Here is a 20,322-nt window from a genome sequence, read left to right on the forward strand (position 1 = left end):
CTGTAAGCCAACCATCTTCCCGGCTTGTTGGCATGTTCGAAGTAGTTCTGCCTGGCAAATCTTAATTTTTTCTCAACCTCCTCTACCATTAGTAGATTAAGTTGGTGCTGGACTTTTTAAATCTTATTTTGGAACTCCTGTTTTGTAAGTTGTGCTTTTAATTTTTTTTCAGCCTTCTCCCCCTGTAACATTAGCTTTTGAAAGTTTTCAGTTCTTTCCTTCTTTTTCTTGGCATTAAATCTAATTGCTAGCCCCCTAAAATATGTTTTGGCTGTCTCTCAAACCACTTGCATCTTCACATCTTGAGTCGTATTTTGCTTAAAAAAGGATTCAATTTCTATCTTGGTTTCTTGAAGAAAGTCTTTATCTTTCAAAATTGAAGTATTTAGCCTCCAAGATCTTTTCAACTGGGATCCCTTAAACTTTATCATTACAGGGTTATGGTCTGATATAACTCTTGGTAGAATTTCTAAATCTCTAACCAAATCTGTGGGCAGCCAAAACATGTCAATTCTTGACCAAGACTGATGCCTAGCAGAATAATATGTAAAGCCTCTAGACTTTGGGTATTATGTTCTCCATGCATCAACTAAGTCCAGTTCTTCTGCAAGTTTCCAGAAATTTGATAACAATTAAAATCCTTTGGTTTTAGTAAGTATAAATAAATATGTGTTTTTTTGTCTAATTGTCTATCACAGACTGCATTGAAATCTCCTACTACACAGTATTCTGCATATTCCAGGTTTGCTAGCTTAAGATGTAGATCTTTAAAAAAAAATTCCTGCTGTTTATTCGGTTCATAAATATTTGCCAGTAGAACTTTTTTACTATCAATTCTTCCATCGTCTGAAGCATACTGCAACTGTGGATTAAATTTGTCCTTTATATAAATTGCCAAACCCCTTTTCTTTTCTTTTTGAGTCTGTTGCTACGAATAGATTACCAAGCTTCTTATTTCTCAATAAATGTTGATCTTTTGCCAAAATATGAGTTTCTTGTAAACAAATTATATCCATCCCCAATTTTGCCAAATATTTAAAGGTCTTCCTCCTTTTTATAGGAGAGTTAAGTCCATTTACGTCAATCGAAACAATTGAGGCCATTATGGATTTTTCTTATCGCTATCTTTTTAACCTTTTTTAATCTGTGATCTTGTTGGGTATCTCCTTGCTCCACTTGGATCCTCTTCATCTGAGATTTCCTCTTCCTCCTCTTCATCTTCCTTCTTTTTCTTCCCTTCTTTCTTCTCAGTTTTCTCTAAAAAGTTCTTTGCTTTAAAGGTAGAGTTAATCCTATGCCTGTTCTCTTCATATGTAAAAAGAAGGCCTTCTGGCATTAGCCATGTGTACGGTATTTCTCTTCCCCTCAAAAAAATCGTCAAGTCTTGATATTCTCTCCTCTTTTGTCTAACTGTACCTCTCTCGAACTCTTCACCATGTTTCCTGCTATCATCACTGGCTTGTCTCTCGTCTGTTTCATAATACTATCTGTAGTCACCTTTTTTGTCAGCTTCAAATGAAACTTGATGGAACCCGCCTAACCCGGTCGAACTCTTCTTCCATTTTGTCAAGTGTCACTTGAGGGATTTCTGAAAGAGCTTCGCTTAGTATTTTATGTAAATCTTCAGATTTTTCTTCTGGTACATTTTGAAACCACAGTATATAAGCTGCTCTATCCATTTCCAGTTGAAGACATCTACTCTCATATACTTTCTGCTCTTTTTCCAATTGTTCCACCTTTTGAGTATTATCAGACACTTGTGCATCTAAAACCTTCAAAGCTCTATTAGTCTCTGCCGTTTGCTTTCTATTCTCTTGGAGTTCTTGTTTAATCTCCACCATCTGTTCGCCTATATTATCTACCTTACCAGTCAGTTGTGCTATGGCAGTTAAAAGGGTACTTTGCACTTCCTTCATGTCACCCTGCATAATTGCAGGTGTAAACTTTCCAGGGCCAGATGAAAAGCTGGGCGAAGGGGTCAAAGGTCTACCTTCTCGATTGTCTCTCTTCCTTAGTGGCTCCTTAAACTCAGTGGATGCTTTACTGTCCATCTCCTTTAACAAAGTGATCCTCAAACCTAAACCACTTCGGATATTTTCACTTAGCAACCGGTTTTGGAACACAACGTTCCTATTTGTATCCACAAACTCAAAATTGTATCAACAAACTCAAAGTTCAACAAAAGATGTCAATGTTATGGAAAAGTAGAAATTTGTTTGAGAACAAAACCTTCTCACTTAGAACAACAATATAACCAGCCCCAAACAATGTTAGACAATATAATAAATAGAACCTTTTTTTGCCAAACCAAGCTCCCAATGTCTCAGACACCCAAGAGTCTAGATCACAATCCTTCAAGAATCTGACCAAGTGTTCCAAAATGAAGAAGAGTAAGAGCTCAAGCAATTGTAATCCAGGGCTGGATGCCCAATTTAGGTAATCCCCAAACATAGCCACTAAAAGAAAAGCAAAAACAAAGAGAAAGAGAAAAAAACCCCAAAGGTCCAGGTATCCCAAACACAAAATAAAAGGGGGGAAAAAAGGAAAAACACCCAAAAGAAAAATCGAGAGCGATGCAAGGATCCCCTTCAGCCAGCCAGCTTTTTGTACTCCATTGAAAAAATTTAAAATATCTTTAAGGAACAAAAAAAGCTGCTAAAAATCATATAGACCATTCAAAAATTTTATAATCCACTTAGAGGCTTGTTAATTTCACAATTAATCTTCATAAAGTCAGCCAAGTAGCTATTTTTTGTAATCCACCAGAAACACCAGGTAGCTCCACATATATCTAATTCAAACCAGAAGAATTTTATTCCGGCTAAATGCCTTCCCTTCAGCACAGTCATCTAAATCTTTGTCTCTTTAGGACCAACAAAGTTTTATTCAAAATCTATATCTCCAGGTCTTTACCAGAAGTCTCTAAAAATCATTCTATGAAATCACGATTTTATATCCAAAATTATACAACAGCACGTCTTCTCAGCCTAGTGCGCCTGCCAGTCTTCTAAACTCCTTGTGGTGCCACCACCACACCACACACACACACAAAATAAAGAATATATGGAAGAGCCAATCCAGTCAAGTCATGAATAGTTCAGTTAGGTAGCGTTCATGCTCAAATTACTGCTAGCCTGCTGCATCTTCAAGGCACAGTTATAAAAGCCGATACCATCTTCTGGGCAAGTCTTTTGGAGGCCTCAGTAGCAGGGAAGAGGGAGCCGGAGGATTCCCCCCCGCCCCTTCACACTCGCCTCTGTCTCTTTGCCGCTTGAATCTGCGCGCTCTCCCAATCCTGGCAGCACAACCATCCAGCTTTCAAAATAAATGAAAATTTAAGCAGGCACTTACAATCCACTTGTTTGAAGGAAGCAGACCACAGTTAAAGGTTGAAGTCCGAAGAAAAGAAGAAAGCCGATGTTTAACCGCAATACCATTACAATGGAGATCGGGGCAGGAAGGCTTGCAGCGACATTGGGCTTGGGATTCTGCTCCACGACGTCAAGCTGCCAGCCTTCCCGGGAGTCAAGCCCCCCAGGACGGAGGAACCCCTCTGCTGCCCGATTAGCAAGCGATTCTCGGGGGGGCTTCCCGGATTGCTCGCTACCTTACGTTGCCAAAACCGGAAGTCCCACCCGCATCCTCTGAACAGAGCCCACCGGCCCTAAAGCCCTGCTGCCCAGTTGACCTTCTGCGCTTTACAAGCCTGCTTGGTCATGCCAACTTCATTGCTTGTGTTACACAACAGCGCGGCAGCACAGACAAATTGGGAGTGACACACTTTCCTTTTGGTTCTTTATTACATGTCATTGTCCTATGGACCCGACAATTGAAAACTCAGGCACTCTCCACGGGTGTGACTGAACTGAGATTTGATCATCCCAGTTCTCTAAGACTCTGGACAACACCTTTCTTAACTGTGCTCTATCAAGGACCAGACAAAGGCTGGCTCCACAAAGTGACTGGTTCCTCGCACTGGTTGAGATTTAGACCAACAGCTCTTTCACCTTCTCTGCCCACCGATGAACAGCCTCAGAGGCCCTGAGAGACTTCTCCTCTTGCTGCCCCAGCGGCTCACCGATGCTCGCTTGTCCCCCAGGGTGTGCCAGGTCAGCCATTAGCCTCTGAGGTGCGTAAGGGAGGAGAACATCTGTCCTTGTTTGCATCAGGGCAGAAAGGCCGAGAGATACAAAGATATGACATATTCATAGAGAAATGATCACTACCTAAAAAGAGTGGGACTCCTATGAAACTAACCAATGAACGAAGATCAGGGGAAGCAAGGTAACAGCCAATGACGCTGGCTCCTTTAAAACCCCAAAAGCACAGCTCTCTGATGATCATTCAAGTTTATTAAATTTCTTTGGCGAACAAAAGCAGGTCGTCTCAGACCACTGACTATTATTACACAGAGGAAAATGTTCATTGTTATATAGCAGGGGTGGCCAGCAGTAGCTCTCCAGATGTTTTTTGCCTACAACTCCCATCAGCCCCAGCCAGCATGGCCAATGGCTGGGGCTAATGGGAATTGTAGGCAAAAACATCTGGAGAGCTACCGTTGGCCACCCGTTATATAGAACTCCTCCATGAATGAATGTCAAATGCAGATAAATGCACTGAATTCATTAAATGAATATAATGTCTGTGTGTAGTTCTGTGAGTACTGTGTGCAGTTCTGGTCGCCGCACCTCAAAAAGGATATTATAGCATTGGAGAAAGTCCAGAAAAGGGCAACTAGAATGATTAAAGGGCTGGAACACTTTCCCTATGAAGAAAGGTTGAAACGCTTAGGGCTCTTTAGCTTGGAGAAACGTCGACTGCGGGGTGACATGATAGAGGTTTACAAGATAATGCATGGGATGGAGAAAGTAGAGAAAGAAGTACTTTTCTCCCTTTCTCACAATACAAGAACTCGTGGGCATTCAATGAAATTGCTGAGCAGACAGGTTAAAACGGATAAAAGGAAGTACTTCTTCACCCAAAGGGTGATTAACATGTGGAATTCACTGCCACAAGAGGTGGTGGCGGCTACAAGCATAGCCACCTTCAAGAGGGGGTTAGATAAAAATATGGAGCAGAGGTCCATCAGTGGCTATTAGCCACAGTGTGTGTGTGTGTGTGTATATATATTTATATATTTATATTTGGCCGCTGTGTGACACAGAATGTTGGACTGGATGGGCCATTGGCCTGATCTAACATGGCTTCTCTTATGTTCTTAATGTCAGATAAAAATATACCAGTGTCTTGAAATAACCTTGGATAAAAATATACCAGTGTCTTGAAATAACCTTGGAAGACCAACCTGCCACATTCTAACATAACATCTTCATTGGGGAGAGAGTCAAGCTAAGGCCCGAATGATTAAGCCAGCACTAGGGATAACATTGAGATTTGGCAGAAAGGTTTAAAAAGCCATATGCAGAGGTTTCTGGGGAAATGACTTGGGTTTCTAAGGAGAGGAGGGCTCTACTAGAGCCTCAATTGCTGTTCACCATGGAGAAGAAGAGGTGAAGGCGCTGAGGCCTCACTTGGGCAGGAGAATGGGGCCAAAAGGGAAGGATCTCAGAGGGGACACACAGAACATCCCTGGGGAACAGACTGAGCTCAGCCTGGCTCACCAGTTCTCCATCCCTCCACTAAGATGCCCAAGTCCCTGCTGAAGAAAACCCCGAAACTCAAGACTAAACGTGAGCAGACTTAAGAGCTTTGACAAAAGGAACTTCAACGGGAAAGTCAGTGTGAATCTGCTGACTTTGAAGCTGTCAAGAGACATGACTGTATTTCATGAGAAATGAATAAGGACAAAAGATTTCTCACTATCGCAGCGGATCATCAGCTTAACAAAGCTGGGGAAGAGGCCTGAACATTTGTGCTGATCTTGAAAATCTTCGAGCCTCTAGAAATGTTACAAATGTTGCCTCTTGCCTTCCTTAAAAAATAAATTCTAGGAGGGTAGGCAATCAAAGGAAAGGTCATCAGGTTTTTCTCCTGAAACTTCAACAACTTTAACACAACATTCTTTTTATCAAGCTTCAGGCTCCCCAAGACAGAGACTCAGCATTCAAGAGAGGAAAGCTGCAGTTTTATTGAGAAGGGATTGCAAATCAGCTCCCCAATCATCTGGACAACATGCACAGTCTTCAGAGGGGTCATTCATTGACACAAGGAACTTCAAAGAGAAAGCCATGTGCCCCAGAGTGTGCCAAATGTGCGAACAGAAAGGACTGGTCTGGTCAGGAGAGAAGACTTCCAAAGGATCTTGGGAATTCCCCTTCTCTCCACTTCCACCTTCCTTCCAGGGCAGTTGTCTGGGCACCCCCTGTTTCAGATCTTGGGGTGGTTTTGACTCAGGGACCTTCTGAAGCTTTTTTACTGACCTGCATGGCTCAGCCTCTTCTTCTGTTTGTCCCCGAGAGACAGCAGCTGAAGACGGCACTTTACATTCCCTGGGAATGCTGACTGGTCAGAAGAAATCTGGGCAAGGAGATTTCTGATAAAAATCCAAAAAGGGGTTGGCCAAGTTTCAATGATGAACCCTGTGCTTAAAAATAGGTTTCAGGAGGAAAGTCTGATCACCTTTCCTTGGATTCCTCCTGACACTCCAGCAATTTATTTCTCACCTTCGGTATCATGACCAGTTTTGACCAGATTGCAGGCGAGAAGTGTCCAGGGACCCTCAGGTTCCTTCAGGGCCCTTTTAAGTGGGGCAGGCCTGGGCTTGGGATCTCTGAAGCGAGGCTTAGAGAGGCCGTGGCTCAGCTGAGGGGTGAGGCCCAGGGCACAGCGGAGACTGAAGGCCAACCACCCCACTCAGAAGAAAAGCTGAATGTGTTTACTTTGTCTTTGAAGGCCAACTGTTCCTCTCTGAAGAAAAGCTTGGCCTGTTTATTTCAATCTTGAAGGACTTTTAGAAAAGCAAAGTATAAAAAGCATCTGCATAAAAGATGCAATATAACCTTGGGAGTCCTTGCACTGAAAAAGTTCTGGCGGAATCACAGTACTGGCAAATTCATTCTGGCCCTTTAGTGGAAAATTCCGGAAGAATCCCTGTGTTGCAAAAGCGTCAGCTAGCTGCGTCCAGAAAGGAATGTGGCCATTTATTTCACCTGTTGAGCATGCCAGGCACTCTGAGCCAAGAAAGGGGGGGGGGGCTGCTTATTCCTCAACAAAAGCCACAAGGCCAGAGTGGGGCATGCTGGCCCCTCCCATCAGCAGGCATGTGGCCCGTTTCCCTGCAGCAAGGCTAGAGCTGACTAGGCTCTGACTTTGAGAAAAACATGCAGAAAACAGAGAAAATTAATACAGCAAAGTGTCCTTTTCTTCCCTTAATTGAGACTGGGTTGTTTTGCAATTAAAGGTACACCATTGTGGTAATTGTAGCCTTTGTTGGGTCAGTGTTGTCATGTTTGATTTTATTTTACAGCTGCCGTGTTTAACCTGTGCTTTGTTATTGGTGCAGGCAAGGGATGGTTCACCTATTCAATATCCTTGAAGACTGTAGCAAGGTCCCATGTAGGGCCGAACTGTCCCACTGGGAAAAGGAGCTTCTGTTGTCAGGAGATGTTCTGATCTTCGGCTTCAGCTGACTCTCCCCAAGAGTCAGTGCTGATGCTGCAGATGGTCCCTGAGCATGGTCTGAAGTGCAGGATCGGTCAAGCTACAGAGCTGGTTGCAGCCTTGCAAAATAGTTGATCCAGCAAGGCTGTCTTTCCAGGCCCCAGCTTAAGTAGGCGGGGAGGTAACTGAGCCCAGCTGTATTGCTGATGGGTGCTGGAGCTCCTGAGGCAGCGGCACACACCAGCTGGCATTCTGCAAGGAATCACTCTCAGCGCACGGCTCCACCTTGGAGTTGCTTGCAGCCAGCCTGTTTGGTGTAGTGGTGAAGTGTGCGGACTCTTATCTGGGAGAACTGGGTTTGATTCCCCACTCCTCCACTTGCAGCTGCTGGGATGGTCTTGGGTCAGCCGTAGCTCTGGCAGGAGTTGTCCTTGAAAGGGCAGCTTCTGTCAGAGCTCTCTCAGCCCCACCCACCTCACAGGGTGTCTGTTATGGGGGAGGGAGATAAAGGCGATTGTAAGCCTCTCTGAGACTCTTGAGTGGAGGGCGGAATATAAATCCAATGTCATCTTCTTCTTCTTCTCTGCCTCCTCTATGCCACTTGGGCCTGGGCCCTCCATTGGCAGCACTCCTAAGAACCGGGAGAGGGTCCTGGAAGGCTGTAGGCCTGGGGCTGGTGGAGAGGCCTCCTTTGCAGGCACTGGCAAGGCAGCCTCCGGCACCAAGGAGGCATCGTCTGCAGTGCCAGGCCCTTCCTGGTCTCTCTGGTCCTCCTCAGACACAGACCTTGGCTCTTCCTCAAGGGATTCTGAGTGGGTCGGAGGGCGTCAGGGCAGGAGGTCTGCTATGGGAGGAAAGGGCTGCAGAAGGCTGTGGCACATGGCAGAAGGCACAGAGTAGGTATGAGCAGTTCAGTGCCCACTCTGGGTCATCCTCACCGAAGAAATGGATTGCAGCTGGGCAACCTGTTATGGCCAAGCATACTTTCAAGGTTCAGCAACGGGTGAAGGCAGGGAGACTAAAGACAGAGAGGACAGTAAGGGAAAAGGAAAGAATCACGGTTCCAATCCCTACTCAGCCACAAGAGGTGACTCTCTCTCAGCCTCACCTGCCTTGCAAGGTGGCTGCAAGGATAAAATGGAGAAGAGGAGAATGATGTCAATTGCTTTGGGGGTATAAATGAATACAACAGACAAACATCCAGGGCTTTTCTGACTTTTGCAGGCTGTGAGTTGGATGCTGCTCTTCCTGTTTTTCAGTGTCTGCTGTGCCAGCAGCAGAAGGAAGAAGAGCAGTGTCCAACCCAGAGCCCCTTAATCTGCTGGTCTCACCAGCACGACACCTGAGCTGCTGAACAGTTTTGGGGAGCATCAACCTACACTCTGATGCTGCCCTCTGGTGGACTCGAGTTCCTAACAGGTTTGTTTTTTATGATACTGGAGGGCCGGCTGAATCACAGCTGTGGGCCAATCACCCCTTCTGCCAAGCGCACCTATAAGGTGACAGTGAAGCGCAAGGGCCCATGCCATGCCTGGCCTGACTGAAGCCGGTGTGGGTGTTTCTTCCCAACAGCCACTCTGAGGCCTGGTTTGCATGTGCAGGAGAATGAGAAGGCAGCATGGAAAGCATCCGGACAGAGCCAGGAGAAGGCTTCTACCCACAGTTGCTGTGTGTGTGTGGGGGGGGGGGGGGGGCGGTGTTCAACATAAGTGAGCATTCCGGGATGCAATTCTCTGCCTGTAGTTTGACATGTGGCTGGCCTCTCTACAACCTCAGTATTTTCCCACCTCTTAGTTTTTGTTTTTCATAGAATCATAGAGTTGGAAGGGACCTCCAGGGTCATCTAGTCCAACCCCCTGCACAATGCAGGAAACTCATAAACTCCTCCCTCTAAATTCAGAGGATCTTCATTGCTGTCAGATGGCCATCTAGCCTCTGTTTAAAAACCTCCAAGGAAGGAGAGCCCACCATCTCCCGAGGAAGCCTGTTCCACTGAGGAATCGCTCTAACAGTCAGGAAATTCTTCCTAATGTTGAGCCAGAAACTCTTTTGATTTAATTTCAACCCATTGGTTCTGGTCCTACCTTCCGGGGCCACAGAAAATAATTCCACACCATTCTCTATATGACAGCCCTTCAAGTACTTGAATATGGTGAGCATATCACCTCTCAGCCGCCTCCTCTCCAGGCTAAACATCCCCAGCTCTTTCAACCTTTCCTCATAGGACTTGGTCTCCAGACTCCTCACCGTCTTCGTCGCCCTCCTCTGGACCCGTTCCAGCTTGTCTATATCCTTCTTAAAATGTGGTGCCCAAAACTGAACACAATACTCCAGGTGAGGTCTTACCAGAGCAGAGTAAAGCGATACCATCACATCATGCGATCTGGACACTATACTTCTGTTGATACAGCCCAAAATTGCAAAATTTTGTTTTGCATCTGAAAAACCAGGCTATGGTGAGGCCACAGCCTGATTTCTGTGCTACTTTTCAGACTTTTTGGAGATGCATTTTTCAGTCAAGTGGGACCCCTCTGGAGGGAGCACCTCTAGTTATTTGGGAGACCCCAGAAAGGGTAATAGGATAGTTAATTTGGGTGAGGCCAGGTCACTAAAGCCACAGCACAGCAAAAACCGCATGTCAACATCATATTAATCTGCGACTGGCAATCCAAATGCACAGCTTTTTTTTCCAATGTGCTTCTGAACATGCATCCAATTAATGCCCGGGGTTTCTCAATCTGTCAAGTGATGCTCAGGCATAAGCAGATTTAGGCACACTGGACCATTTTGCTGGTTGGGGCATAAGATGTCACTGCAAATTCCGATGGAAGGGAATGCGCATGAACCTCACCGTTCTCGCTGCACCGCACATGAATGTGGCTTGTTGCGCATCAGCTTATGAAGACTATGGATTCATTTAACTGTCTTCCGTTCCATGTGCATTATAATAAATATGTAAGCTGCCTTGTTCCACAAGGTTACGCAATTCAATGTTGTGGGGCTCCCATGAAAGTAAAAATTTGGGTTGCCAACTCTGGATTTGGAAACACCTGGAGATTTGAGGGTGGAGCAGTAATTATTAAATAAATGACTGATTTATGTAGTCTGGAGATCAGTTATAATTCCAGTTCTCCAGACACCACCGGCAAGTTATGCCCAACTTTACAGTGCTACAAGAAAGGTCCATCCAATCTCATTTATATAAAGCAAATTTTAAATGTCATTGGTTGTTATTAAGAACTGACCTCCCAGTACCACTTGAGTATATTTATAATAGAAGAAAGCCAATCCTTTGCTGGCAATGTGCTCTCAACAATATTGATATATAAGTTCTTAATAGCAACCAATAATGTTTAAAAATTAGTCTTTTATAAATTAAGAATTTTCCACCTCCATTCGACTTTGAGTTGTATCTTGTTATAACTACTATGGTTTATTCCAGAATGAGAGAGTGTGAAGAAAATCAAGTGATTGCAGAGAGCATTTACATTGCATTGTAACAAGAAGCTGATAACCCCGAAGGAAATAGAAATAGTCTTGAGGAAGTTTTTTTGGACAAAATAAGCCTATATCTGGGTCTCATTATGGACCTTTCTTGTAACACTATAAAGTTGTACTACTTCTTAATGTGCATAAAAGTCTTATATGAATTTCAAAAGTTTTACTAAATGTTGTTAGCCAGTATATCACAGTGCTTGTTTGTATTGTTTGTCATACTAATTGTGATTCTAGGTTGTTGGATTTTTTACCACTTGGAAGTTGACAACTCCAGTATAAACACACACACACAAAATCATGTGTGTGTGTGTGTGTGTGTGAGTGTGTTTGAGCAAGGAGCTGATGAGCTGAAAGGTGGTTCCTCCTTTTTAATGGTGCTCCAAAAAGACAACGGATGCTCTAGTCTTCCCTGTCTTTGGGTTCTTGTTTCGGAGACAGACTCAAATCTATACAACCATTTCATTTGCCTCTAAGCAACAACTTTGTGAAGATTCTTCAACCAGTTTGTCAACACCAAAAAAATTACTGCTGGTGGACAGCTGTCCTGCTTACCCCACTGAAGTGGGGGGGGACTTAATATGGGACTTGCCCTACAAATCAAGGACTGGTCCCAATATGTAAGATTCCCTCTAAGTACAGCAGAAGGTCCCAGGTTCAATCCCTGGCATCTCCAAAAAAGGGTCCAGGCAAATAGGTGTGAAAAACCTCAGCTTGAGACCCTGGAGAGCAGGGGAGGGACGGTGGCTCAGTGGTAGAGCATCTGCTTGGGAAGCAGAAGGTCCCAGGTTCAATCCTTGGCATCTCCAAAAAAGGGTCCAGGCAAATAGGTGTGAAAAACCTCAGCTTGAGACCCTGGAGAGCCGCTGCCAGTCTGAGTAGACAATACTGACTTTGATGGACCAAGGGTCTGATTCAGTATAAGGCAGCTTCATATGTTCATATGTTTTGGGGAGGGACAGTGGCTCAGTGGTAGAGCATCTGCTTGGGAAGCAGAAGGTCCCAGGTTCAATCCCTGGCATCTCCAAAAGAAAGGGTCCAGGCAAATAGGTGTGAAAAACCCCAGCTTTAGACCCTGGAGAGCCGCTGCCAGTCTGAGAAGACAATACTGACTTTGATGGACCAAGGGTCTGATTCAGTATAAGGCAGCTTCATATGTTCATATGTTTTGGGGAGGGACAGTGGCTCAGTGGTAGAGCATCTGCTTGGGAAGCAGAAGGTCCCAGGTTCAATCCCCGGCATTTCCAAAAAAAGGGTCCAGGCAAATAGGAGTGAAAAACCTCAGCTTGAGACCCTGGAGAGCCGCTGCCAGTCTGAGAAGACAATACTGACTTTGATGGACCAAGGGTCTGATTCAGTAGAAGGCAGCTTCATATGTTCACATATGTATATGTACAGAGCAAAATTATATGCAGCATTCCTCATCCGGCCCAGAAAATTTTGGGCAGCTCAGAATGATTGTCATGAGGAACAAGCTGCCAGCCCCACCCCCCCTAATTCCCCTGAGTGGCGGCAGTCTCTTTTCACTGCATCCCATTTGTGCCGCAGGTGGACGGCCGCTCTGCTCACTGAGGTTGTTTGTGTGCTGCTTCTGTGGATTTGAAACTCATCTTTTGATCTCTGGAGAAAGAGGCTGCGGTTTAAATGTGTCTGAACCAGCCCTGACCGCAGAGCCTCAGAGTGAAAGCAACACACAGCGTTGTTTCAAGGGAACTCATAGCAGGTCCTGCTCCTGAGCTGACACAGCCCTTGTAGGGCAGAGAGGGGGGCTCTGCTGCCAACCTCACCCCTTTCCGCAAGCTCCAGGCAGGCTACCCACCATCCGTAAAGATTCCGAAACACCTTTGGCCTTTAGCTTTTTATTTTATAAAATGGAATTTTTAAAGAAAAATCTGGGTTCGACTCCCCACTCATGCCATGGAAGCCTGTTGGGTGTAGTGGTTAAGTGTGCGGACTCTTATCTGGGAGAACCGGGTTTGATTCCCCACTCCTCCACTTGCACCTGCTAGCATGGCCTTGGGTCAGCCATAGCTCTGGCAGAGGTTGTCCTTGAAAGGGCAGCTGCTGTGAGAGTTCTCTCAGCCCCACAGGGTGTCTGTTGTGGGTGGAGAAGATATAGGAGATTGTGAGCCACTCTGAGTCTCTGTCCTTGAAAGGGCAGCTGCTGTGAGAGTCCTCTCAGCCCCACCCACCTCACAGGGTGTCTGTTGTGGGGGAGGAAGGGAAAGGAGATTGTAGGCCGCTCTCTGTCCTTGAAAGGGCAGCTGCTGTGAGAGCCCTCTCCAGCCCCACCCACCTCACAGGGTGTCTGTTGTGGGGGAGGAAGGTAAAGGAGATTGTGAGCCGCTCTGAGACTCTTCGGAGCGGAGGGCGGGATATAAATCCAACATCATCATCATCATCATCATCTTGGGCCATTCATGCACTCTCAGACTCACCTACCTCACAGGGTTGTTTTGAGGGTAAAACGGAGGAGGAGAATGATGGAAGCTGCCTTGGGTCCCCATGGGGGAGAAAAGTGGGGTACAAATGGTTAGACAAACAAATGAAACAACTGTCCCATTGCTCCAGGGACCAAGGCCAGGAAGTCTTCCGGTGATGTCATGGGTGCTGGACAATTAGTGCCAGGCCTAGCCAGATGTCACCACAAACTTGCAGAATCATTTTATCTTTGGAGATGTGCCTGAGACAGCAGAAAGTACTTTTGAATGTATCATGGCAAGGAGGCAAAGCTCCCTTACTGATATGTCTGGATTGCTATGGAGGGTGTGCCCCAACCTTCAATACAGCGCCACAAGGGAGATCCACGATCAGATCACCTGACTTTTGGGGGGTAAAGTTTTGAAGTAGCTGCATGTGAATTGGGGCCACCCCAGTGCAGAAAGCGTGGCTCAGCCTTTTCTCCCTGTACAATTTCCCCAAGAGAAATGGCTTCTCTGAAGCTGCCGTTAGATCAGAGGTGGGGAACCTTTTTTCTGCCAAGGGCCATATGGATATTTATAACATCATTTGCGGGCCATAAAAAAAAATCACAATGCAGGAGATTTATAAATACCTCCCCCCACACATACATCCCCAGTGACCCCTGCAGGCTCCATGCCCAGAAGATGGCAAAAACCTCCAGGATCCCTAGCCAAACTGGCCTGGAGAAAAATTGCTGACTGTTCCCAAAGTGTCAACCAGTATTTCCCTGGGTGTGTAAGAAGGGGCGATAAGAACTAAACAATTATGCAACCCTTCTTGCCCTCCTCATGATCTGCCTAATTCACAGAATCAATATTGCTGTCAGATGGCCATCTAGCCTCTGTTTAAAAACCTCCAAGGAAGGAGAGCCCACCACCTTCCAGGGAAGCCTGTTCCACTGAGGAATCACTCTAATGGTCAGGAAGTTCTTCCTAATGCTGAGCTGGAAACTCTTTTGATTTAATTTCAACCGGTTGGTTCTGGTCCTATTTTCTGGGGCAACAGAAGAAGAAGAAAAATAAGACATTGGATTTATATCCCGCCCTCCACTCCAAATCTGAGTCTCAGAGCAGCTTACAATTTTCTTTAACCTTCCACAACAGACCTGTGAAGTGGGTGGGGCTGAGAGAGCTCTCCCAGAAACTGCCCTTTCAAGGATAACCTCTGCGAGAGCCATGGCTGACCCAAAGCCATTCCAGCTGCTGCAAGTGAAAGATTGGAGAATCAGACCTGGTTCTCCCAGATAAGAGTCTGCACGCTTAACCACTACACCAAACAGAAAACAATTCCGCACCATCTTCTATATGAGAGCCCTTCAAGTACTTGAAGAAGGTGATCATGTCACCTCTCAGTCATCTCCTCTCCAGGCTAAACATGCCAAGCTCCTTCAACTTGATCTCCAGACCCCTCACTATCTTCATTGTCCTCCTCTGGGCATGTTCCAGCTTGTCTATATCCTTCTTAAATTGGCGTGCCCAAAACTGAACACAATTTATCAAGCGAGGTCTAACCAGAGCAGAGTAAAGCGATACCATCACTTCACATCATTCCACTAATGGGAGCAAGGGGACTGGGGAGGACTGGGGAGAGGGGGGTGTTAAAGTCTGGCTGTTGATTCCCTCCACGCCACAAATGCCCAAGAAAGCCTAATTGACGTGGCAGGACCTGAGGAGAACTGGGAAGAGGGCCCCTCCCCACTATTACTGTCTAGAGCAGGGTCCCCCAACTTGGTACCCATGGGTGCCACGGCACCCACTGACACCAATCTTGGCACCCACCAATATTTTCAGAAAGACCATTTTCAGAAATAAAGAGGAGTTCTTCTAGGCCACTGGAGATCTGACTGCCTGTATATATTAAAATATTGCTACTTCAGTGGCAACTGCCAGCAGTGTTGGTCTCAATTTCTTACTCCTCTTTTCTGGTGTATTTTTAAAATCACCCCTCTTCTACCCTGCACCTAAACTTCCTAGGGTCCATGTCCAGCTCCGCCTCATGTGGCAGTCATTTCATGTCCACCACATTGTGTCAAAATTCTAAAGGGTATCTACAGGCTCAAAAAGGTTGGGGATCCCTGTTCTAGAGGCTAAAGGGCTCTAAGAGGAATCCTGCTAATAATGGAAGGCTTTTCTACAAGGGAGACAAATGTAGAGTTGCTTATGAAGTTCAGAGAATAAGGAACAAATTCTTGGCAGAAAAACACCACAAACAAAGGCATTTGCGGGATTGCAAGAACTTTTTGCAGGTCTCTGGAAAGTCCCGTATTTGTGAGGCAGTCACAAAAAACCCTGTTAGCTGAAAAGGAATTTCTGCATCCCATGAATTTTTCATGCTCAGAAACGGTTGGATTCAAATATAACATTTTAAAAACATTTACAGAATGTGGATTTGGGTAGCTGGAATGTGGGTTCCAAAAACTGAACTCATCCACATGATAGACTTCCCTCTCTCCACTAAATCTTTAGGGTTTGCAAGCCAGAAAGGTATAATCACTGCCAACAAAATACAAAACATGTTACCATACCATACCATACCAAACCTTTAATGGCATAATAGATTCAAATAAAAATACACAGAATATAAAAATTTAAACATTGGAGATAAAATCAAAATAAAACCGAGCTTACAGATGCATTCAAACATGGTCAGAATTAAATTGAAGGATGTCAGCCAGAAATTTTGCCACAGCCTCACTAACCACCCCCTCAGTATCACTCAATAAATAATAACAGGGTGGCAGAATAGACAAATCTGGAGAAAAAGAAAGCTTGCCAAATAAATCTTTGCGGAGGTTATGGTAAAAAGAACAATCAAGCAATATATGCTGGATTGAGTCAGGAGTATTCGCTCCACAGGAGCAAAGTCTGTCGGCTAAAGGGACTCGCTGATATCTCCCTTGTAAAACTTTGGAGGGAAACGCATTTAGTCTAGCCAACATAAATGCCCTGCGATGACTTGGAGTGGTTAGGTCTGATAGATAATTGGGCATTTTGCCACAGAAAGCATAGAGACCTAAGGAAGCTGGAGAGCAAATATAAGGGTCAGTTGGCCGTAATTTCATTTCCTCCGATTCCCACAGTCTCAGTTTAATACATCTGAAGATATATGACTCATCAGACGTAGAAAAATCATCTACCTCTAACCCCAATTGATTGAGTTTAGACAGAAGCACTGCTGTCCGGGATGAAATATATGGGTCTCTTTTCATACAATCAAGAAGGCTGTTGGGATCTGTTCTAAAATGAATTTTGAGCCAGAATTTAAACACTGCAATCCAGGCTTTTGTCTCCACCAAAGACTGACCCACTTCAGAGCAGAGAGCAAAGTAGGACACACATTTTGGCAAACCAAGAATTTGTCTAAAGAATGAGGCTTGAATGCCCTCCACTTTCCTGGTAAAAGCTGAGATCCATATAGGGATACCATAGAGGATTTGGGCAAGCGTTTTGGCTTTGAACACTTTAATAGCTGCTGGAACTAATTGGTTGCCCCTTGCAAAGAAAAACTGTTTAATTTGAGCAGCTGAACATTTAGCCAAGTTGACGGAGTTGTTACGATGTGAAACCCAGCTTAACTTGTGGTTAAAAGTGATCCTCAAATATTTAAAAAATTTTGTTTGCTCGATTGTTGAATTGCCAATAAACCATCTCTGTGGGCGCCAGCGATTTGAAAAGACAACTACTTTAGATTTGGTATAATTGACAGAAAGTGAATTACAATTACAGTAGTCATAGAAGGCATTCAAATACCTTTGCAGGCCCACTCTTGTACAAGAGAGGATGGTAGTGTCGTCGGCATAAAGTAATAAGGGGACCGCTCGGCCTGCAAGTTTAGGCGGATGGCCATTAATAGGGTTCAAAAATTGTACCAGGTCAGTTAAAAATAAATTAAAAAGATGCGGGGCCAGCACGCAACCTTGTTTAACCCCCTTTAACACTGGGATTTTACTAGTCAAGTCACCGCTAGAAGAAAATTTCACTTGGCAAAAGGTATTAAAATGAAGTTTCCTCAAGAGAAACAGCAGACGAGGGTCCATTCCCAGGTAACCTAGCTTGATCCATAGTTGGGCTCTATCTATTGAATCAAAAGCACCCTTCAAATCGATGAAGGCAGCGTATAATTTTTTTGACCCGGTATGCATGTATTTTTCAGCAAGGAAGGCCAGAGTGCAGCAGTGATCCATAGCAGATTTGCCTTTGGAGAAGCCAATCTGTTCAGGACCTATGATGTTGCCTAGGTGCATCCAGTCAGTTAATCGGAGTTCTAAATGTTTTGCATACAATTTGCCCACTATAGAGAATAAACTAATGGGGCAGAAATTTTCTGGTAACTCCAACCCCCCCTTTTTGTATATTGGGATAATTATAGAATCAAGCCAAGAGTTAGGGATGGAGCCATGCAGATCGATTAAAGAGAACAATTTTGCAAGGGGCAAGAGCCACCAATCGGCAAACTTTGTGAATACCTCAGCGGGAAGGCCATCAGGGCCAGGTGCTTTACCCGCTTTTAAATCCTTCAATAATTCACCGATTTCCTCTAGAGTTACTGGAGGCCAGACTGGCATATCAGTAACTGAGGGGTTTGCTAAGATAGGAGGGGATACACATGGAGCAGCAAAAAACATGTTACCAAAGTACCATTTTTGAAGAACTTTCAAAAATGTGATATATATTAAAAATGCAACTTTACATTTTATAAACAATTTGGGCCACCCTGTTCCCCAGAACTGAAATGGGGATTTCCTTGTCTTTCCTAGGAATACCAGGGCTCAGAATTTTGCCTGATGTTTCAGAGTTTGAGGCTCTTTACAGGGCTTTTCCACATACTTTTTTTTGGTTGGTTCTTGCCCCACACTGTTTTGGTTTATCCTATAATTTCTGCATCCATTTATGTGTCTTTCATTTTCACTTCTGCTTACTAGTTTCCCCCCGGTCCCCCCCCCCCCCCAGTTAATGTAAGATAACTTTTACCCTAGTGTTCTTTGGAAGCAAATTTAAAGGCTGCATTCAGATGGGCTATTGGACCCAACACAGCCACCCCCACCCCTGGATTTAAAAGGTCTATTTGCACATGGACTTCTGGGCCCTGAGCTACAAGCGCACTCACTGCCTCTTCCTGCGGCTCAAAAGAAAGAGAGAAAAGGTAAAGGTTGTTCCCTGTGCAAGCACCAGTCATTTCCGACTCTGGGGTGACATCGCATCACGATTTTTCATGGCAGACTTTTTATGGGGTGGTTTGCCATTGCCTTCCCCAGTCATCTACACTTTCCCCCCAGCAAGCTGGGGACTCATTTTACCGACCTTGGAAGGATAGAAAACTGAGCCAACCTTAAGCCAGCTACCTGAACCCAGCTTCCGCCAGGATTGAACTCAGGTTGTGAGCAGAGCTTGGACTGCAATACTGCAGTTTACCACTCTGCGCCACTGCAGCTCTATTCCACCTCAAAAAGCGATCAGGTGCTTCCTGGTGGCAAACTGCTGAAGTGCTTGCATGGTGCATTGCCCAGCAATCTGAACTGCAGGGGCACACCATGCAAGCGCCTTCCAACCTCACAAGCAGTGTGACCATTCCTCCAGGCATGTGCAATCTGTGCCTCTCTCACACAGCAGCCAGGCATGCGCCATCTGCTCATGGCTGGGCACCTCTAACCACGCTGGCTTTTTTTAAGACTGAGAGGCCGCCACTGCAAGCTGCCCATCTGGATCCGGCCAAAGTCACCTTTTTGCTCATACATAACGTTCCTGTCAGTTTTCTTTGTCCTACCAACTCCCACCCACCTCCAGTCCATTCAATTACTCCGAAGATGAGTGGTTTCATTGCCTTTGTATTCCTTGGTTGCTAAATGGGTTTTGTTTTTTTGGTCATTCCAGTTTCAGTAACTGGCTGATCGAGGAATTTATTTGCCTGTTCATGCAAACACACTTGTGTCAGGGTAAGCTGTGTTGCTGAGTCACTTTTGAAGGAAATTGTTTTCTTCCATTTCCTACCCCTTTGCTACACTTCTGAACCGCTGTGATGTGCTGTGTAAAATGTCCATAATGCTTCCTATAATGCTGCTCCCCCCCCCCCCTTCCCTACATCTCCATGAGGGAAGGAGCCAGATTTCTTTCTTTTTTTAAAATGAATGCTGGGAATTCAAAAGACTAGGATATTGATATTTTAGGTCCACCAATGATGCTTCCAATGACAACAGCACCCTCCCTTGAAGGAAAAGAGGAAAAGAAACTGACAGAACAGGGTTGCCAACCCCCCTGACCACTGGGGATGAGAAGGTGGGGTTGCCAGCTCCAGGTTGGGAAATTCCTGGAGATTTGGGGGTTGGGGAGGACAGGGACCTCAATGGGGTACAAGGCCACAGCGTCCACCCTCCAAAGCATCCAGTTTCTCCTGGGGGAACCGTTCTCTGTCTTCTGGAGATGAGCTGCAATTCAGTGGGATCCCCAGGTCCCGCCTGGAGGCTGGCATCCCAACATCACAACTGTGAAAATGCACAAGGAGGGCAGATGTGCGGAAGAACCCTGCCCAAACTGATTCCAATGCTTGTGGATGGACTGCCATGAAAATCAGGAGTAAGTCGAACATGCAGAAAAGGTCTCAGTCCCCGCTTGAAGGGCTAAAATATCAGGTTGATATACTTTCCTACTGGCTTGAGAGCTTTCCTCCTTTGTTCCACACACAGCCAGTTCAAGGTATTCTGTCACCCCAAGCAAGGAACAGCCCTCACCTCCTGGGCTTATGCGGCTACCAGCCAGTTCTAAGTCAAGCTGTGCTGCTGATGGTTGTGACTGAGTCAGACTCCTGCAG

The 20,322-nt window shown here is 45.3% G+C and overlaps 1 protein-coding gene across 7 annotated transcripts in view; it reads right to left on the reverse strand.

Moving 5' to 3' along the window:
• The window catches only part of ARHGEF9 (Cdc42 guanine nucleotide exchange factor 9), a 497,418-nt gene that overhangs the window by 134,053 nt on the left and 343,043 nt on the right, over positions 1–20,322 (reverse strand). The window lies entirely within an intron of this gene.

The sequence above is a fragment of the Heteronotia binoei genome, chromosome 11 (assembly GCF_032191835.1).
Source record: "Heteronotia binoei isolate CCM8104 ecotype False Entrance Well chromosome 11, APGP_CSIRO_Hbin_v1, whole genome shotgun sequence".
NCBI lineage: Eukaryota > Metazoa > Chordata > Lepidosauria > Squamata > Gekkonidae > Heteronotia > Heteronotia binoei.